This window comes from Myiozetetes cayanensis, unplaced genomic scaffold, assembly GCF_022539395.1.
Source record: "Myiozetetes cayanensis isolate MyiCay16 unplaced genomic scaffold, myiCay2020 scf5-8, whole genome shotgun sequence".
In the NCBI taxonomy this organism is placed as follows: Eukaryota; Metazoa; Chordata; class Aves; order Passeriformes; family Tyrannidae; genus Myiozetetes; species Myiozetetes cayanensis.
The window spans coordinates 5,065,429-5,082,966 of NW_026087742.1; positions in this window are offsets into that span (position 1 = coordinate 5,065,429).

Consider the following 17,538-nt stretch of genomic DNA (forward strand, 5'->3'; position numbering starts at 1 on the left):
TGTGGTGTGGTTGAGATGGATTAAACTATTCCCACAGGTTTATCAGCTTATACTCCATGAGATAGAAATTAATGTGCTAAGCTAAACATTGTGAATGGAAAAACTTTTCCTCTCAGTGAGCAACATGCTCATCTAAGAGCAATTATGGTTCAGTTCTGCAAGACACCAATTAGATCTTTGAGACCACTCATGATGTTTAAAACTTTAGAGTGTTGAACCCTTTGTATTCAGAACATGGTCTAAGGCTAAGAATTTAGCCCAAGAGAGAATTAAGTTTGTCCTGTTGTTCTTTCACTACTTTTACTATGGATATGTACATGAGACACTTCTATCAAAGGATTAAATGAAATACTTAGAGGCTAAATCTCTCAGCTTTACTGAGGTAGTCAGCTTAATGTATTGTTCTTGGCTTATACAGATAGTAGTTCTCACCATTTAACTGATTCTCTCAATAGGTGGTCACATAATTAAACTGGATTTTTTTATTGCAATGACAGCATGGAATTTTTTGTGTCTGCCCGTAATCATTCATATTTTAAATCAGTTCATGAGAGCAGTAAAAGTATTGGCGTGGGGGGGGGGAAAGGGTGATGGAAATGGCTTAAGACTGTTGGAGAAAAGTTTTCTTCCTTGGAGCATCTGATCTCTGCACATGAACTGTACTAATTCTTCTCCTGACTATCACACTGAAGTCTCTGTGTTGGTTCCCTTGGCACCTCACCCGTGTTTTGCCTTGGCTGAGCTGGTGCTTGCATTGCACAGATAAAATCACACTGTATTACAGGTTCGCTTGCAAAAGCTGCAGTGTTGAATGACTGTTTGTACACAAAGTAACTATGAAGGAGTTTGGTAAAGAAAGAATCAGTGCCTATTGACATATGCACTGTGCATGTCTATGAATAACCTCTCAATGCATTATGAAGATTTCATGGAAAAGCTCTCAAGGCAAGTCAGGTCATCTGGAGAAAGGCGAGAAATCTCCACCTGCAAGATGTGAGTCTTATGAAATTATAGAAAAGAGATGTGTTGTATCCTGAGACAATTGCCCAACACCACACTGGTATGCCTTGAGTAGCTTCCTGAAACACTGTGTTCATGTCCCAAAAAATAATGCTAGGTTTACGCTATCTTGATTTAAAAATACAGGTGGTGCTTTCATGTGCCTCTCTTTCCAACTGCAGACCTCTTCAAACCTTATCTGAAGATGCTTGTTTTTCTGGGGAGATGGAGAAAGGTTTTACAGGCACGTGGCCAGGTTGCTTTTGAACTGATGATGTTAATTGTGCAGAGAAGTGTTAATGGCTCTTCAGAGCTCCTGGATAGGGAACAGTTTTCACTGAGAAAATGTGTACATAGGCCTATTATGTCTGACCCTGTTGTCCTGCATCTGTTTTATGGTCAATGGAGAGAAATGGGCACTTCTTGTTCCAACTCATCTCATCTGGGGGGGGGAGGGGGGATAGTAGTTTAAAGTGGATCAGATAATTGGGCCCTGAAGTACTTATTTCTCACTATTGATTATGAAGAGAGTCTGAGGTGACAGGCTCAGCTACTGGCACCTTCACTGTAAATTTCTAAAAGTAAGTGAAATAAATAGGCTTTAGAAATAAATGAAAAATGAATCTGCTCCTCTGGTTTTTTTTATCTTTCTTACAGTCTGTTAGTTTCTTGTATTGTAGGGCTTGAAGTGGCTTTTGTTTGTTTGTTTGTTTTTTTGGAGGTTTTGTTGGGGGTTTTTTTGTTGTTTTGGTTTGGTTTGGTTTTGTTTGGTTGTTGCTGTTGTTGGATGGTTTATTAGTTCGAACAAATCAATTATTTTAAGGCCTGGAAAAAATTTAAGAATTAAATGGATTTGAAGGTGGTAACATTGCCTTTGTGGTCAGAGGTCGTTAGCACAACCCTCACCTGTCAGAGAATCGTAGAATGGCCTTAACGACCATCTAGTTACACCCTTCTGCCGTGGGCAGGGACACCTTCCACTGGCCCAGGTTGCTCAGAGCCCCATCCAACCCGGCCTTGGACACTTCCAGGGATGGGGCATCCACAGCTTCTCTGGGCAGCCTGTGCCAGGGCCTCCCCACCCTCACCCTGTCCTGAAGGCTGGGGACCAGGAAGCACCAAACAGTCCCGGGAACAGCTGAAACGGCGTGTGCTGAGCTTCAGATCCGCGTCTGGCGTTCGAGACGGTGAGTCCTGAACGAGCTGTCGGGTCCGACGGGCTGAGCTCACGCCTCGCTCCCCTCTCCCCCGCGCCCAGCTCTGTGCTCAGCTGCCCGTGTGTTCTCAGTGGGACCGGGAATCATGTGCAGCACCGAGACGGGACCCCTGACGTGCGAGCAGGGGTGCGCAGATGTGCTCACACGCGGAACGCCAGCGCTCTTCCCGCGGGCAGCCCGGGGCAGCGCTGGGCTGGCTGCTGGGGGCTGCTCCCTGCTGCCAAGGACACGGCACGACTGGCTTTCCTGCCTTCCAGGGGGCAGACCGAAGCACAAACGGGCTGCAAAAACCACGTGGGCATCTCTTCTGATTAATTAATTAATTTCTTTTTAAAAATATATTTTAAGTGTGGTTATGGTTTCTTTTTTTTTTTTTTCTCAAATATAATTTGCGTGGGTGTTGCTGCTAGGGTTTTTTTTGCAGATTATGCAAATTGCCAAACTTTTGAAAGCAATGCTTAAATTATATAAAATTCCAAGGCTCGGTTCTCATTTATTGCGGGTCTTTTTAATCACTTTAACAACTGCTTTTTTTCAGAGGGACCTAAAGACCTGAATTCAGCAATCTCCTTAAAGCTCTAGAATTTCAAATTGCCTGTAGGTGCTTTGGAGAGCTCACCCTGACATACCTTTCAAAAGCTGCTAAGGACGAAAAGAGCACTTTTTTTGTGCCCAGAGTTGAAGTCAGCATGCAAAGAAATCATATAATACACAGCCTTTATTTTGTCTAAGGAAGATGCCTGTCTTGTTCATTTTTCAGTTTTTCAATGTATCATTCTCCAGAGCATGACTAAGATGACAGGAAGAGGTAGGTGCTCTGGATTTCCTCCTGGGATTAAGTGTGACCACTTAACAGCCCATGTTGTTTCTACCTCAAACTCAAACGTGAAAACTGTGTTGCAAATTGCCATATTAATATTGTAGTCACTGTGTCTGTTCCATCAGCTCCCTTTGCCTACACAGCCTCTGGCTGTCTTGAAGATCTTATGCACCACAAGGCATTAACAACTTGAATTTCTGCTGTTCAAATTCAGAGGTGCATAGCAAACATGACAGATGGGTGAGGAGGTGTTCTTTGCTCTGAAAGGTGTCAGGTGTGGTGTGTGCTACAGCTCCCTGCTGGCTGCTGCGAGGTCAACACAGACCTGCTGGTTGAAGCAGGTCAGCTTTGAGAAACAGGCAACTGAGAGTCCCAGGGAGGTGCTGGTGGAGTTTGGTTTGGAGTTTCACAGGGGGCTCTGCTAGCCCCCAGTGAAAGGGATGTGCATGGGAGAGGGGGCCTCAAGCATCACATTGCTGTCTAAATGATTACTTGTAACTCCCGGCTTAGTGTTGCTGGCCTATTTCAGGAATTAATCTCATTGTCTGCTGAATAACATGTACTTTTGCACAGTACAGTAATTACCAGCTCTCTCCTGGCAATTACTAATTTAAAATCCTGTAGAGTGTGTACCATTTGCTGCTTGGGCAGCGATTTGATAACTTGTGAAGCAGGAGCTGGGGATGGGTGAGGTCTGAGACATCCTGTGGCAACCACAAGGAAGGGGAGACACCTCAAACGCCTCGAGTGAGGACCTGCAGGTCAGATGCTTGGAGGGGACCTGCCATAGCAGGGTGGTTTTATTGAAGGCCACAAAGTCTGTGCTCTCTGGTCCTGCTCTGTGCCATTGCACACGCCTGTCATTTGCCTCTGAAAGGCACAAAATTAATTTTCAACTGGATCTGTGCATATGGGCTCATAGGGCAGTTCTTTCTACAAGGAGACCTACTTTCCCTCCTTTCTGCATGGGTTCAGGGACAGGGAGCAAACAGGTTTCCCTCTGACTCTTGCTTGTTTTTTTTTGTTTGTTTGGTTTTGGTTTGTTTTGGTTTTTGGGGTTTTTTTCTACTTCTCTACCCACTTTTCTTAAAGTGTCTGGGTGCTGGAGGTGGGGAAGGTGATTCCTTGGCTTTCAGCTTTGTTGCTTTCAAAGCATTAAAACAGATATCTATTCCCTTCCCTGACAAAAAATATGTTGATTTACAGCTCAGGCTGCCTGTTATTAAGGCTACCCTGCCTTATTTGTGTGTTGCTATCTATAGCTGTCAGGCTTGCACTGCTCAGGATGAAATTATTTCAAATATTAATCCAGATTTAATTTGCGTCAGTGAAAGAGGAGTAAAAAAACTTACATGACAGTGAAGTACAAATGGATATTTATAATCTGAACCAGTTACCTACCATATTGCCCTAACATGCACTGGTATCAGGGTATGTTTTTCATGTTCTGTGCTTAATGCTACGACCATAACATGTCAAAGGATTTTTATTTTATAACTACCACTATGCCTTTTTTGCTAATACTTTCGTTTCTTCAGCTTTACTCAGAATTGTTAATATTCAGGAAAACTATGAAATTATTAGTTCAGGGTGTCCTTTCATGGAAATAAAAACTATCTTAATTTTGAAAGGGGCTGTAGAGCTGTTGAACAGCTTCTGTATTTCAGCTCTCTGTGTAACATAAGCACACAATCAGCTCTCTCTCTCTGTCCAAAGCAAAGCTGCAAAGCATGTGTATGCATTTGTATAGAAACAAATGCACTTTGCAGACTTTTGCCATTTTTGCCCATGGATTTCCTATGTTTACAAGATGATTCTTGACCTGATTCAAAATTCTGATCTTGCACGAGTTACCTTCTGAGAGCTGGCAGGCCTGCAGTGGGAGATAAGCATGCTACCAAAACTACTACTAGATTAGTAGCCTTATTTTTAGTTCGAAATTTACTGTAAGAACATGGAAACTCTTTCTGGATTATTTATGTGTTTAAATCCAAACACTCTAAAATGGTGTCTTGCCTTCCCCTTCCATGACAAATAATTTTGAGTCAGCATGTAACTCCTTTCTAATATCATTGTAGTATCTTTGACTAGAAAGGTGATTTTTGAAACAAACATGACCCCATGTGGTAATTTACTGGTTTATATTATTCTTAACCATTGAATAAGAGAGGAAATTAAATAAGAAATCTTTACCTAAGAATGATTATTTAAAGCTAAGGCTATTAATAAAATCCTCTGACAGGTGGAGGTACTTAGTAATATCAATTAGTTCTCTCTTTAGAGATGAAGTATTCATTTTATAAATTTATTTATTCTCTATATAAAGTTTGTTGCCCCTTGGAAAATGGCTTACTATTGGGAATACATCATGCTATTCATTTGGAAGAATATTCCATAGATGACATGGACATGCTTTCCACAGTTTGAGGGGCAAAAAAAGAACAAGTGGTTATGTTTTGCAAACATGAAGATGAGTCTGAGTGTTGGATTAAGACAAAGATTAAGAGATGGCTTTGTGGAAATCTTCCGCTCAGGTACCGTGTTTGCTGTGTGGAGATGAGAGGTTATCTTAGGCATTGCTAGCATCATATGGGTTTTTTTCTATAATACCATATTTCTTAGTTATCTTTCTCTGTTAAAGCTTTTGTGAACTCAAAGGTGATCTGTTTCAGGCTAATAGAGAACAGCCACCAAGAGCAGAGGCAGAATTCTGCCTCTAATTTATCAGTCAGATTGCTTGGCTGATGATCTGTATGAAAGCTGTCCAGCGAAATAAATAATGATAGCTGTGATTCACATCAGTATGGGGATGTTAAAAAAATCAAATGCTTTTCTTTTCTTCCCCAGGTATTTTAAAAAGTCATCATGCTCTATGTGCTGGAATAGAGATGAATGATCTGATTTCATGTTCCTTTTGCTCTGTATCGGGGTGCAGGTTGCAAAGAGGGAGGTAGACGCCTGCGTGCTCTCTGCAAAAGAGCAGTCAGGTAGTTCACCAGGTATTTTGAACAGTTGCAGCAAGGCTGAAATTCAAAAGTGTCTACTTGGATCTAAGGAAGCCTCTGTCCTATGGGAAAAGTAGATAGTGTGGGGCAATACAAAGGAAACTTCTGGAAAAAATCAACTTACTGTTTATAAAAATGTTGCTTTTCTCCTTTACTACAGTTTTGCGACAGGGGTTGTGCTGGGTTTTTTGTTATTTTCTTATTTTCCTTGAGGAAACAGTAATACATCCTCCCAAGTAACTGCTAGTTAAGTGTAAAAAGATTAGACTGTACCTAATCTCTGAAAAAACTGTGCTAATACTGGCTTTCTTTCAGATAGGGCAACTCTTTTTAATATACTGTATATTTTTGTTTAACTTGTAAATTTTAGTTTTACTGGACAAGAAGAAAAAGGTGGTCCCCTCCAATGCAAGTGAATTTGCACCATGAGTCAACTGAGTAGTTGAAGAGAGCTTAAAAAAGGGAAGTTCCAGGTTGGGTTGGGGTGTGTGTGGGGGGAACAGGGCCTGAAAACAAGTGGAAACAACAAAGAGAAGTAATAAGGTCCAGAAATGGGAAAAAATTCCATGTCTTTTGATGAGCCAAAGGATGTAGGGAAGATGCACTCAACTGGATTACGTATTGCAGGGTGACATGTTTCATATAGATGCTTGGCTTGAGGTTTTTCTTGTGGCTTACGATAGATCATGTTATAGAAACGTTAGTAAAAGTGGCCTTTTTTCCTTTTTTTTTAATTTTCATTTTTTAATTTGTTATTTACTTTAGCTCACAACTGTAAATATATTTCATAGTGCAGTGGTGGGGATATGGCACGATTATCAGTGTGCACCTTGAAACTGTCCCAAACTCAAAGATGCTGTGCTTGCTTTCCCTTTGCTTCTGAAAATACTCATTTGTACTTATCTGAAGGAGAGAGAGAGAATGGGGAGGGGAATTCTCTTAGTGCTCTTCCTGGGCTGTGTTATGTGAATAAGGAGTTCCTGTTATTGCTGTGTCTGCACAGCCTTTGTCCAGGTAGCATGATTAGGAAAGGTTAGGATTTCCTTGTGTATAACCCTTTTGGAGTGTGTTGTCTGCACAGAATCCTCTCTATTACTGGCTTGTAATTCAGCATTGCACATGGATAATTATTATTTTTGTAAAAACAGCCTGAGAGTTTGACAGTGACTTACAAAGAAAGTTATCCTTGTTAAGTCTTAAGTTCCTGCAAGGACTGGCTTATGTCTTCTTTGCAATAACTTCCTTATTTCCCCTCATCCACTGCAGGATTGTGGTAAATGCTGTAAAAACTGTAGAGAATGATGGTCAGTTACTTCCCTTCCCCATCCTTGCTCTCCAGGAGAGGCTGCAATGGCAAATGGTGGAATTTCACTGTGGCAAACTCCTTCCTCTTACAGGAAGGAGGGCACAGAGAAAAATCATGTTTAAAGTCCCTAGATTTTGTGTATTGTGCTCCGTACTATGGCAATCCCCTGACTTAATGCATCTTTTGTGAGAGTGTCCTAAGGGAGACTTCCTTAAAATCCCAGCTCCTGAAATGCTGTGCAGTCCCAAGATGGCCACATAAGGTGAAGGAAAAGGACATTACTTGGCAGGACCCTTTAGGTTCCTTGAGGGGTCCTTCAGGCACTGAGGTTTAACAAGCTGGGGAGCGTTTGACTGCTCTAGAAGGGAAAAAAGTCCCTCTCCAAAAGGGAATTCCTAGTAAGTTATCTGAATGCTGCATCTTGCACATGAAATGTAAGAGTTGTTAGGTGTCTTGTGCTGATGCTCCCTGGCTGCCTGCTGGCCTCATAGGCTGGCTAACAGCCCTGGGGAGCAGTGGAGACTGGCCAACTGTGCTTCTTCCTGATGGTGATGGAGCAGGAGGAAGGTCACCACATTGCATGGCAGCTCCAAGGATGCCACAAAGCAGAGGAGCTCACCCATAGCCTGCTGCTGCTGTCCCTGCAGGGCTTCCTTGCATGAGGAGAAAGGGAGATTTCAAAGGTGTAAATGCTGTTGAGTTAAACTTGGGATTTCATTAGCCTGGAGTGATTCTCTGCAAAGAAGCAGAAGGGCTCCCCCTGTTCTGCTTCTCCCCCTCTCATGTACATGTTTGCATGTTTGAGTTGCTCTTTTTTGTTTTAACACCTGGAAAATGGGATGATGTTTAATTTAAATATTTACTCCTTCAGGCCAGCACGCTTGCTGGTATGGTAAGAAGCTTTTAGCCATATGTTACATGTATATGCTGTCAGACTAAAATGCAGTGCTGTGATTTAAAAGGGAATTTCAAAGCCCGGTTGTGCCTGCCTCTCAATATGGTTTCTGTGTGGTTGGGCACTTTAAAGGGAGTTAGCAGAGCAGTGAGGTTGGGAGAAGGGCTGTAGATGCAGTTCTAAAGAGAAACATTAAAATATTTGCCTTGGGAAGAAGTGAAAATATCCGAATGTTTTCAAATAGTAAGTAATTCTTGTAGACTCGTGCAAATTGTTAATGACAATTGGTCCATCAATATTTTTTGAGTTGTGTTTTGTTCTGGGAAGGTTCCCACTTTCTGGCTTTTACCTGAGTAATATTTTAAGATGGGTGCATATATAAACAAGATCATTTTACTTCTCACCTTCAAAGAGGTCAGAAAGCCCCATCTCCCAAACCCCCTTCTCACTTATATTGGAAATGAGAAGAATGATCCCTCAGCTGTCATCTTACATGGAGACTGAAACAGCTCAGGTCTTAGACAGTGGCTTCTGAATTTAGGACTGGACAAGTACGGTCCTTTGCCCTTGGATGCACCATGGAAGGTGCAAGTGGAATTTTTGAGTTCTTCTGTCAACCTAGTGAGATATTTCAGACTTTTCCCCCATGGCACAGGAATATATTTAATAGCTGTATAGTTTTATAAGGCAAGCATTGATCAAAATGTCATTGATAGTTCTGGCCTATCCCTACACTGGCCACTGATTTTGTATTTTTTGGGGCAAGCTACTTAACACATCATTTCCTCACCCATAAAATAGAAGCAACACCTTTGGGGACAATGACGAGGTTTTTAGATGGAAGGAGACACTGAAGGGCAAAGTGGTGCTATACCGTGATGATTACTCTTTTCCTGAGAAGGTGCACTTTTCAATTTTAACACCACTTGGTAATGATTAATTGAGTTGTATGGATTAAATTTTCAGTGAGAGTTATGAGATACTTTCCTGAAGAATAATGTATTTTAAATGTTATGTGAGATTTAAGAATTAAAATTTTATCTTGTATTTCAAAGAATTTTAAATGACCTTCAGACTGAGCCAGTCAGTGGTTTGAATATGTTAATGAAATCACTTTGCTGGCAAGATGTTTTGTTTGGTAATGAAACACAAAACTGCTGACCGTGTTGAGCTGATGATGTTTGTCTGTCTGATACAGTAATATTCATCAATGCACTGTGTGCAGGCAAAGTTCAGGTATGAATATAGATGACTAGGATTTTCTGGGAGCTCATGTAATAGTGTCTTTTAGGTTTTGATCTTTGTAACCAGTTGATGACCTTTATTTTACACCGATAATGAAAAAAAACAGCATTACTTTATCACTTAGATACATGAACGCAAAAATAATTCAGTTCTCATCACTAATCAGTTCAGCAAATTACAAAGTCCCATTTGACCCACATCTTGTTAGCTGTACTTGCACTGAGCAGTGTTTCTGAAGTATTCTGAGAATGTTTACTGCTTAATGCACTGCTCAGTGAGGATGTCAAGGTCTGACCTTAATGTATTCAAGGTATTTCAGAGTCTGGTTTTGGTTTTGTTTTGTGGGTTTCTTTTTTCCTGCTTGATTGTTCCTGTCACTTTCAGTAGACTGAACTTAGAGGAATACAGGTAAATTTTCAGGTTGAGGTATGAACATTACAGTTAAGTTGGTAAGAAAGAGCAAAATGTATCTGTGGAAGTTGTGATCTGAAGTATTAAGGTTGTTTAAAAAGATGCAAATCTAGACCTCAGAAAGATTCAATTACATTTAGAAAAAACCACAGATTTCTTTTTTATCTCATGCCTTTACTACTGTAAATCTTATTCAGTAATACTGTAATCCTATAAATTATCACAAATCTGGATTAATTTCAAATGAGTGGATGTCTAAAGTTGCAGGTTGTCTGGAAAGCTTTCCTCCCACAGTTTATTCTTTCTGTACTGTCTATCTCATACAGCATTCATAATTTGGCACATTGAAAAACTTTGAATATTTTTTCTAGAATAAGCTCAGATAGTTTAAAAAAATAAATCATTTAATTTATGAAAGCTTGTGAAAGATGCACAGAGCATTAAGAGAGAAGCTTGATACAGTTATTGAAATTCCAAATGACTTTTCTTCAGAGTTGAACATTTCCATTTAAATACATTGATTTAATTTATTTTATGCCAAACCTTGTCGAAACTGAAGATTTTACTTTAGTTTTGAAACAACTTTAGAGGTGAAGAGTGTTCACCAGTTCTACTGGTCACATATCCAAGTGTAATTGGGAGCATATAATCCAGATTCTCTTTCCTGTGACACATAATGAGGGAGGGAAGAGTGGGGAGCAGAGGAGGGAAACAGATGAGCACATCAGAGAGTGATTTTTATGCCAAAGGGAGAAGAAAGGAGGGGGGGGGGGAAGATTCTTCATTATTCAGTAGATTTCCTGTGGGTTTTATCATACCCTTGCCCCAAGTTTCCAGTAAAGTTGAGCAATGGGCAAAAGTATTCATCAGTCTCACAGAACTTTACTTTGGTTGTTGTCTACTGCATGGCTCTCACACTTCTCTGGAGAGGCTTGGGCATGTGAAGCACACCTTCACCTCTGTCTGTGAATCTTGTGATGTTGCTGACACCTTATAATAAGTGCCTAGGCTTCCAAAATTTTTTTTGTATTCCTTCAAATTAAGTTAATTGTAAAGGCTTGGAGATGAGGTCACATACATGACGTGAAGATGCTCATGAGGATTGTCGTGCTTATCACAGAAACTTTGCTGTGACCCACCAAAAGCTGGGCCTAAACCAAGATCATGAAATCCATTTCCCCAGGAAAATACAGAATGGGTATGTTGTTCAAAGATGGCACAGGCTGTAATGCCAAAGGCATCTCGCTGTGATAAATGTTCATGGAAGAATTTTTTGAGCCTTTAAATATACTCTGATCCTTTCAGGACTTTTGACCTATAGAGGGAAATTTCTGAAATCTTTTCAAAAGAGAGTAGGGCTGATATTCAACAACCTCTCTAACAATTAAAAAGAAATTTTGATTTTGCAGACATGTGAAGTGAAGGATACTTTCAAGAAAAGTAATTGCTTGCTTGTGTAAGCCCAGTGTCTAAGAAGAAGTTCTGTTCAGTAGATTTTTGCACTTCGGATAGGTAAAATTTGTATTGCTGATTAGGTTCCAGCTTTTCTGACAGATCTTGTCAACTTCAATAGTAAATGGACTAATTCATAGGTGATCTGCAGAGGCAGATGATGTGGTCTTCGGCTATGGGTGATGTTGATGATATTCAAATGGTGGATCTGGGTGGCTCCAAGGCATTTTCTAGAAAAACTTGATGATCTCAGAGATCTGGGTTAACAGATTTACCCTGGGAAGCTGTCCCTCTTAGATCTGATTAATTTGCTGTACTTTTTTGCCCTGACGCTCTTACACTCATACCATTTTTTTCTTCCTTCTGTCTTTGCATTGTTTCAAGTTATGTGTAAAGGAGCATTTCAGTAGCATTTCAGACCTGGAGATTGTCAATTCCCTTTATTTCCTTTTTTTTCCCCTTTTTTTTAATTACTTAGTTTTTAAATAAACATGACTTTTTAATAACTGCATTTGGGGGAAAAAACTGTTTTGCTAATGGGAGTATAAACTGAGAAGCAGGGGATGTATATTTTTGTTCAATTTTGATTAATATTTAGGCACCTTTAAAGTGCAGGTGAATGTAACTCATTTCTATGCTACAGTAACATTTAAATGCTAGTTTCTCAAATATTCCATGTTACTATCCAGGAGGCAAAAAACCCTCCAAAATATATAACCATTATTGTTTTGCCAGGCACCTTGTTGAGGGCTTTTCTCTTTATAGGAAAGTGCTATGAAATCAGTGTCTTAGCAAGTGATACCATTTTTCAGTGTTTGATCCTCACAAAACTACTCTGACTTTTTTTGTTTGTTTTAACTAAGCTTTAGCAAACATATACTGTGTGATATGGGTGAATAATCTGATCTTATGGAGGTAGTTATTTTACAGTTGGACTCTCTTTTGAATTTGAAAATGTCAAGAAATATGAGGTCTGACTGCCGAAGTTTATTTCATAATTGACAATTCAGTTTAGGTGCAGCCAGGTAATGAAGTCAAGCACTTTGAAGTTGTCAGGCAATGTTGAATTTGCAAGATTCACAGTATAATTTGGACCGCATTCTGTGTACATGAATATTTACCAAAGCTTTATGAAAGCAATGTTTATCTTGTAACATGAAAGAGAAAACTAGGAAAGAATTAATGGCCTGGCTACTGTAGCAATAGCCCAGGTTTGTATGATAAAAGCCTCCTGGGGTTATAGACACTCTTTCTTTCTGAAATGACATAAGAGAAATGGAAAGAAGTCATTTGGAGAGGAATAAAAGCACTCCCTGAAAAGTTAGGTTGTTAGAAATAACATTGCGTGGATTTGAGTTCACAACCAGATATATGAAAACCTTTCTTTGTATGGAAAAGTCTGATTTTCCAGAGGAAAATATGCAGGGGAGAACCGACTTTTGCCACTAAAATTGTTGTCACGTGGTCCTGAATTAACTGAAAATGAGGCAAACTGAACACATGTGAGTTTTATACCTGGCCTTTAACGATTGTGGAATAATTATTAGTCATAATATTTTGTAAATGCTTTAAAGATGTTAAGTGCAACTTGGGGGTTTTTTCCACCTACTTGACTAAACTCATGCCTGGTATATCTCCACTGGCTGGCCCCTGTCATAGCTGTTTGCAGCCTCATCCTATGCTGCTTTTCACTGGAATTACACTGGAATGAGCTTGGATCACTGCCATGAAGTGTAGGGGTCTCCCTCTCTATTAATACATTTGCAGTGTGTATTATTTCGAGAAGCACCAATCTGTCTTCTGGGAGAACGAAGCAAAGCAGCAGAACTTACATATATCAGTCACTTAAATTTGTAGACCTTCCTATCTCTAAGTTTAGACACATTTTATGGTACAGGGCACAGGTTGTTCTTTGAGAGCCGTGGGAACAGCACCTTTCCCTGCAGATAACAGATCATGTCTGTGCTGTGTGCTCAGGGGGCTCTTTTCCACAGAGATGATCTAACGTTTAAGGACAGGTGGTTCAGAGAAACAAGTAATCTTACGTTCTTTATGGTCTTTATCAAGTAGTCCCACTTGGTCTAAATCAGGCTTTAAGTCTATTGTTTGCTCTAATGCAATTACACACGTTTTTTACTCAGACTCCAGTGAGCCAGACTTTGGCAGCAAGACCATGTAAGCTTTCTATAGGTTTTTAAAAGCAAATTGCATTTTACTGGTCCCTGGGAAAGTGTCTTCCTTGAAAATGTTTAATCCACCCTCCTTTGCTTGTCAGTTGTGAATGAAACTATCCATGGCATACACTGACAGTTAGTTCACGTCTCAGATCAATTCACATCTTACCTAAGAAAGATTTTTTTCTGTTTTCCTGTGCACAGTGTAATGTACTTAGGTATGTCTTTTTCATTTACAGTGTGGGAAATAAACCATAAATCTGTGATATCCCTCCGTCTTTTAGGTATTTCAATACCCTGAGCATAGTCATTTCAGTTAAAGACCTTTCTGGATAGGAAAGACAAGGGGAAGAATTGTGTAAATGTGCAGATCTTTAGAGGAATTATGAACTACTGAAAATACTATAATGCTGCAAAAGTTACACAGCATCTCCAATTATATCACTATTGCTTATTTCCATCCAGGTTGCTGGTTTTGTGTGATAATACTGGTAGGTGTAATACTTGCACTCTGAGACATACTGAAATCCCTCTCAGACTTGCCTTTTTGTGATGCTCATTGCTTCCAGCTCCTTTTGATACCACCTGTCACTGGGGCTGCTCACTCTGTGAAGACAAGTCCCTAAAAAATAAAGGGCACTTGTGATACTGAGGAGCACTCCATGCATCTGTATTTAAGATGCTACCCTGGCCATTCCTGTGGCCTTCCCAGACCAGCTTTCCAAAGTAGCCTGTGCAGTGACAATGAAGTATTTCTGCTCGAAGGGTTAAGGCCTGAGTGTGCTATGATAGTAAGGTGGAGAGAGGAGGAACTGTGCACTTGCTGTTCCAATAAGAATCTTTCAGAGTCTCTTTGGACGTGAAATAGCCCCTAACTATGTTTTGCAGATGCTCTTTTTACACAGCCTCGTGCAGGAAGAGGTCAGACTCCCCAGTTTTGCACAATTGCTGAGCAGTGAAGAGTGTCCCAGCAGCAACATGAATTCAAAATATACCCTACAGAGAGGAATGATAAAACTGAAAGTCCTAGACTTGGGACTCTGAGAATCTGGAACGCAGCTGGATCATATGCAATCCACTGTTTTATTGTGAATCTGCAAGAACGCCAGAGGAAAATCAAACAGTATTTTTCTTTTCCTTTATTTATTTTATAGCTTATACCCAGCCCACAAAATTATGGATTTAAAAACTGGGAATTTGGGTATTCTGAATAAAAATGGAACACGACAGATGAATATTTACATGCAAATACATTGTGCAAAAGTGTATGAGGTGACAGGCTGCAAATTGCATTGGTATTGGAAATAGAAAAAGCTAAAGGTCCCCCACTCCATGTGCAGTGAAGGCAAAAGTGAAGCTCACTTCCCAAAGAACCACAATTTCTCCAAGATGCATTATTGGGAGAGAGATATATACACAGATGAGTATCTGTGTAAATATATGAATGGATATATATATACATATGTATATATACACACATACTCCTCTCTAGCATGTAAAATACATGAGTGATTGTTTCAGAGGGACATATTTTCAGCTGTAGGAGTATCACAGTAATTATGCTTGTGGAGACTTCCATCTCTACAAGGTCTTTATTTAAACAAGCCTTGCATTTTTCAATTCATCTAGAAAAGGGTTTGGAGACCTGGGAAAAGGAAGGAATGAATGAATGATGGTGCCAAGACCTGCACTGTGCCAGATTTTCTTTGCAATTATGTAGCTCTTGGCAAAGGTGAGATTTAAAATCCATGTTGTTGATCAGCATGGGATCATCTCTTGGGAACAGAGATGCTGTGCTCCCATGGAGCAAAATGATGGTGTTTCCCGTGGCTCTCACAGCCAGTTCCTGAGAGCCTTGAATGAAATGCTGTTTCTAAGCTGAGAAAACCATGTGAAGGAAACTTTTTGCCATGAAAACTGATAGCTTAATGCTGTCTAAACAGAAACTCAAAGGTTTTTTTTTCAAGGTTTTCTTCAGTATTTTGGGATTCAATCAGAAGAGATTTAGTGGGAAAAGAATCAGTCTACTAACATGGAGTAAAGATTGGAGTTAGGGGAAAATATTAAGGTAAGCTCAGAGTTATCCCGTAGTGGATTGTAAAGAAGAGCTCAGTCAGTAAAATCTTCATTTTCCCCACTCCTCTTTATGGAAGTAACAGCCACTCAAAAGGCCAGTTTAACTGAAGGTTCAGTAGAAAGCAGATGGGTTTTACTGTTACATTTACTGGCATCATATCATCATCCAAATGGAGAACGGGGTCTATGTACCAGGGCACATAGTGCCCCACTGAACCCTTGAGGGTATTGGTAAGCGTAAACAAGGAATTATCTCCTTCAGCCAGTGGCCACAGGTCTGAAATTCCAGCCAGCTGAACTGTTCTGCTGTGAGGCAGTCTTAGAAATGCCCATGAGATCACAGTGTATGGAACCCTCAGGTCACTTAGGGCAAGGCAATCTGAAGCCCAGCCCAAGAGCTGAGTGTGGCTGGTGTGGCAGGAATTCACCACCAAGGTATTCTTCTTGGCAGAGCAGATGTAGTAACAGACCTAGCACAGCATCCAGGGAGGGTTGTAACAAAGCTTTAAGAGAGGTGCTACTCTTGCTAGAAACGAGCTTTATTATTCTACTTGATCTACATGAAATTTGTCAAATACCTGGTATTTGTAACAGTCTAGCTGATCAGAATCCTCAAAAATTATGCCAAGCAACTTTATTTTAAACTGAACACAACTAAAGAAACTTGGTCATAGTCAAAATGAAAAATAGTGAAGTTTCTACCTTAATGAGAAGAAAGTGGTATAGCACAAACCCACAAAAATAGAAATCCTAGTCATTCAGCACTATAAAACACAACACTAAATAGCCATGGTATGAAAAACTCGTTTGAGTTGGTGACTAGAAGGGTGTCACCTCAGGAAGAAATGAAAAATGGAAGTGAACTCCATCTTGTGTTTGGGGACAGGCTACAGCTTCTTTGCATTTAGACATGAGTTTGCAGTGATATATTTGTTACCTGTTGGGATATGGGAAAAAAGAATTGTCATGGACAGGGCTGTAAAGTTATTCTTAGTGTTTCTTTTTCTCCCATAGCTTCAAAAGGCCAGTAGGGATGTGGACTGAAGCCTCTGGTAGATGTATCATGCTCCTTACCAAAGGAGAAAAGGAGCTCAGAGGTGAATATTATTAAAATAAATTTTAATTTCGAATCCATAGACACTAGTATTACATTGGGCCAAGCCCAAAGTAATACAGATGGCAGCTTTCCCCAAAACTCATTTACATATAATAACTGGGCTTCTACAGAATGGCTCAATGCAATAGTTCTTTTCTGCAATAATAAGTGAAAAATGGTGCAATGACGTGTATGATTGCTCCCATCTCATGTATCTGAAGTTCGTGTTGTCAGAATTCTAGTTCAGACATTTGAACCAGTTAGGAATACCAAACACACAAAAAGTATCATCATCTTTACATAAAATAAGACCAACCACCTTTGGCCACAAAACCCAAAACAAACCTAAACCAAAAAGCCCAGAAACAATGAACACCCCATCATTATTGCATATACATAGAATATGTGACTAGGGTATACTGCAGAAAATTTCATCATTTTTAGGGTAACCCAAAGTAATTCCAATCTCCTGCCAAAAAAAAAAAATCATTCAACTTTTTTGAGAAAAGATCCTGGGTTTACTCAGGATCTTCTGGAGAAGACTGAAGATGCTGTGGTAGTATTAATTGGTAAGAGGAACTATAAATGAACTTTTTGTGATACTGTGGGCTCTTTCAAGACTTCACCTTAGATAAACATTTAGCTCATCATGCTTATGTAAAGCTATATGTTCAAAAATATCCTCCTGGGTACAGCTGCTCCATATTACATATCTCTGATTCGTACTATTGTAGGTTAAGACAAACAATCACTGTGCAACTGCACTGGGAATTAGGTTAATTCAGATTGCTTTGGTATAGATTCTTGACCATTGCAGACTTCTGATTGAGCTCTCAGACAGC